The sequence below is a fragment of the Delphinus delphis genome, chromosome 2 (genome assembly GCF_949987515.2).
Source record: "Delphinus delphis chromosome 2, mDelDel1.2, whole genome shotgun sequence".
Lineage (NCBI taxonomy): Eukaryota > Metazoa > Chordata > Mammalia > Artiodactyla > Delphinidae > Delphinus > Delphinus delphis.
This window is the reverse complement of record NC_082684.1, coordinates 123,167,079-123,171,470: the sequence shown is the minus strand read 5'-3', so window position 1 is coordinate 123,171,470 and position 4,392 is coordinate 123,167,079. Positions and strand designations below refer to the sequence as shown.

The following is a 4,392-nucleotide window of genomic DNA, read 5'->3' as shown; positions in this document are numbered from 1 at the left end:
TAATTAGATTGAGAGACTGTGGCAAAGTGGGCATGATTGAATAGAGATTGGAGTGTAAGTTAGTGACACTCTTGGTTTGGCTAAGCAGGTCTAAGAAAAATGGAAAAGCATATATGGCAGGAAAGCATTAATATGATTCCATCTAGAGAGTTTGGCTAAATTTTTGCAGATTAGAAATATGGGTGTTGTCCCTAAATAGAAAAAGTAAAAGTTTTTAAAAAAGTATTACTGGAGAGAGAAAATTAATGAAAAAAATTGTAAGTGCAGAGCAAGTAAAAATATAGTTAGATCGAGTGATACAATCAGTAGATCAGCACTTGACAATAACAGTATTGTTCCAATGTGAACAAATATTGCTTAGGAGAGTGAGAAAAGATAAAGTTGCTAACAGCAAGCTTATATGGGATGTAGTTGTGGTGTTGATTGCTTTTTGCTCCAATAATCTAAGTGATAAATATTTAAAATTGATTTCTGCCACATTATTTATTCTGTTCTAATTTTTGCATGTGTCAACATTACCGTATTCCAAACTGTGCCATCCCCATAGAGAGAAGTGTTTCTGCAGAAGTTTATGCAGTTTCCAAATTGCTAGCTTCAATAAACTAAAGCTGAAACATTTACTAAAGCTGAAGCATTTATTGTCTTAATACAAATAATAACTCTGTAGGAATGTAACCCAGTTATAGAAATGCTAATTTGTCAAGAGCTACCTTACCAAGATCAATGGTAAGCATACTTGTCTGGGGATTCTAGATTATTTCCAGACATTAATCAGAGGTTCCAGCTGGATGTCCATTCATAGGAAGAGAACACTTTAAAAATTGGACCAATATGGTGACCTCCTCAGTAATTTTACGATGCCTCTATGCGCGTGCTTTTCCATTCTCTTATCAAATTGCACTGTCATAATACCTTCATTAGGCAGACTTCATGCTTAGAGTTTCACATTAAACAGAGTTCTGGTGTCATATATTTTAAACTATTTGTTGTTAACTGTGAACAAATATTGAAATAAAAGTTTAAATATAGAAACATATAAATAACTTAAAAAGTCATCGTGACTATAGATTATGAGTGTTATCAGTAATATTGGGAAATTATAAGGGAATATAGAACATTTAGATGTTACATAATGGCAATGAGACCAAATTTTATTTTATTATGATTATCATTTATGCATTTTCTCAATTAATATTTACTTTTTCTGACAATTTTTTTTTTTTGCATAGAATTGCTACAACTAGTATCAGCACATAAGAGAATAGAAATAAGCAGCTCCGTCCATGTGCCTTTTGGAATTCTTCATATACTGGGAGGACCATAAATTGTGTCTTAATAAATTTAAAACAATTAAATTAATATAAACCATGTTAATTTAATTCCACAATGTGATGGAATTAGAAATCAATAAAGAATATCTCTTGAAAATCCTCCAAAGAATTAGAAATTGAAATTAGCATTTCTAACATATTCATTCGTCAAAGAAAATTATACAGCATTTTGAAATGGAAAAGATTAAAACATAACATGTCAAAATGGGTGGGATGCACCTAAAGCTGTATTTAGGGGGAAATTTATAGCACTAAAATGCCTATATTAGAAAAGAAGAAAGATCTCAAACCAATGACTTTATTTTCCACCTTAAGACATTTTAAATGAGCAAACTAAACCCAGAGAAAGAGAAAGAAAGGCAATCATACAGATAAGAGCAAAATCAATAAAATAGAAAATAAATATATTTATAAAGAAAAATAAATGAAATTGAAAACTGGTCAGTTGAGAAGAAGAATAACATTGACAAAATTATAGCCAGATTAAGGGGGGGGTGGAAGATGCAAATACCATTATCTGGAAATGTGAGAAAGGGGTATCATTAGAGATTCTATGGATATTAAAATGTTAATAAGTGGAATTTATGAAAAACGTATGCCAATAAATTTGAAAAACCCGAGTTCATGTACCCAATGCACAGTGAGGACAAACAAATCAAAATATCAGAGCTTGGAGCCAAGAAAATTTTAATGCAAGGGCCATGCAAGGAGAAAGAAGTGACTCATGCTCAAAAGACCCCAATTCTCGGGTTTTAGGGAGGGATTTTAAAAAGCAAGGTGAGGGAGAGGAGTCACAGTGTGTGTGATCAGCTTGTGTACAATCCTCCGATTGGTTGATGAAGAGGTAACAGTGTGTTGTCACAAGGGTTAACATTATCAATCCTCAGACTTTACTGTCTGGGGGCTACGTGCTCATGGTCATCAAGTTGTTAATTTCTTCCACTTGTGGAGGTCTTAACGTCAGTAAACAACTCAGTAAATGTGCATCACATACTGTTTAGGTACTTCAGAGAGGAACTAAAGATTCTGAGACTGCCATATGGCTGATTTACTGTTTAAATTGTTACCAGTTCTCCTAGCCCAACTGCTACTTTTGTCACTACATGTTCACATCCTTTCAATCATTAATTCTTGAGCCAGACCTTTGTGACTCATGGGAGGCCTTGGGAGACTACAGCTTTTCTACAAACAACAAGCAGTCAGAGGACATGGGGGGAGGGCCCTCTCCTGGGAAGGGACCATAGAATCCTGCTTAGTTAAAAAATGAAATGGAAAAATTTATTGAAGGATACAAACTACCAAAATTCAATCATGAAGAAATAGATAATCTGAATAACCTTCCTTCAGTGAAATAATAACTTGTAATTAAAATATTTTCCACAAAGAAAACTCCAGGTCATATAGCTTCACATGAAATAAAAAATAATTCTACACAATTGTCTATAAAATTTAAAAGAAGGGAACATTTTCTACTCATTCTATATGAACAACTTTAACTTGATTTAAAAAAACATGCAATTTAAAAAATACACAAAAATATTCCTCATGAGCATAAATGCAAAAAGTCTAATCAAAACTGTAGTAAATGAAATCCAACAATATATAGAAATATTGCATGACCAAGTAGGGTATATCCAAGGACTGCAAGGATGTTTTAACCTTTAAAAATCAATCAATGTAGGAAAAGCACTTCTGGAAAGTCAGAGCAAAAAAACCTTCAAAAAATCTGCTCCTGGGCTTCCCTGGTGGTGCAGTGGTTGAGAGTCCACCTGCCGATGCAGGGGGCATGGGTTCATGCCCCAGTCCGGGAAGATCCCACATGCCGCGGAGCGGCTGGGCCCGTGAGCCATGGCTGCTGAGTCTGCGCATCCGGAGCCTGTTGCTCCGCAACGGGAGAGGCCACAACAGTGAGAGACCCACATACCGCAAAAATACAAAAAAATATCTGCTCCTCTATAAAATTAACAAGAACCATGACCAAAAATGGTCAGAATTAATTTTGCAGAACTTTGGAAATTAACCAAACGCATATAGAATGTCAAAAAACATTTATTCAAGAAAACTGGCTGACTTTCACTAAGAACAGCAAGTTTTATAGCATTTTAATGTTCCAACTTCCAATACCTCTCTCCCTAGCACTGTGGCAGGCTTGAAAATAGTAGGCTAACAGCCATCAAGGGAGGAAGAACAGGTTTGGAGATCCCCAAAATGTCCTGTCCTCAGAGAATTGTTACCAGTTGACCTCTCTAAGGTCCCTGAAAAACTCCATTTACAGGACTTGTATTTCTTTGGACTAAGAGCTCACTCAGTGGGGTAAATCCAATTCCAGAACATTAGTTAAAAGGAATCCATGGAAATTTCTGAGTATGACATGTCCCTGAAGTGTTGATATGAACTGGGTCAAAGAGACTGGCCAAAAAACTAAAAAAGGAAATCTTGGGAATGAGATATTCAAAGTATGTTTTGAAAAGCTCAGAATATTCTTTTTTGATCTAGAAAGCTATATACATGTGCAAAGCTGCATGCCAGGAAACACCTGAGAAGGACCTAATCAATTGCCTCTGGCTTTCTTTGAGGCTCTGTGCAATCAAAAGGTGAAGGCTAAAGAAGAGGTGTAAACTATCTGAACACTAAATGTAAGTCCTAACACACACACACACACACACACACACACACACACACAGCCTCTTAGCAAAGGGCAAGAGACATATTGATTAGAGGCATTGTAGGTAATATTGGTCTAATTATTAGCTGACCACTAAGATAACCAAGCAGAAGCTTCAGTGTCCACATATTGCTGGGAATACAGACTTTACAGAATTAGTCCAGGAAAATCATTTTTAAGACAAACAGCAATAACAACAAACAACTACAACAATAAACTTTTGGAACTGAGGATATCTGGTTTCCAGAATTGCCACATTTTATATAAAATGTCCAGTTTTTAATGACAAAAAAAATTACAAGGCATGCAAAGAAACAAGAAAGCATGGCACATACACAGGAAAGAAGTCAATAGAAAGTATCCTTGAGGAAGGCCAAATGTTGGACTTAATGGACA

The 4,392-nt window shown here is 35.4% G+C and overlaps 1 non-coding gene across 1 annotated transcript; it reads left to right on the top strand.

The window, feature by feature from the left end:
• The first annotated feature begins 717 nt into the window (after positions 1-717).
• Positions 718-781, top strand: LOC132421485 (small nucleolar RNA SNORD109A). Its single transcript, XR_009518729.1, has one exon. It is a non-coding gene; the product is annotated as a small nucleolar RNA SNORD109A (small nucleolar RNA).
• The last annotated feature ends 3,611 nt before the right edge of the window (positions 782-4,392 follow it).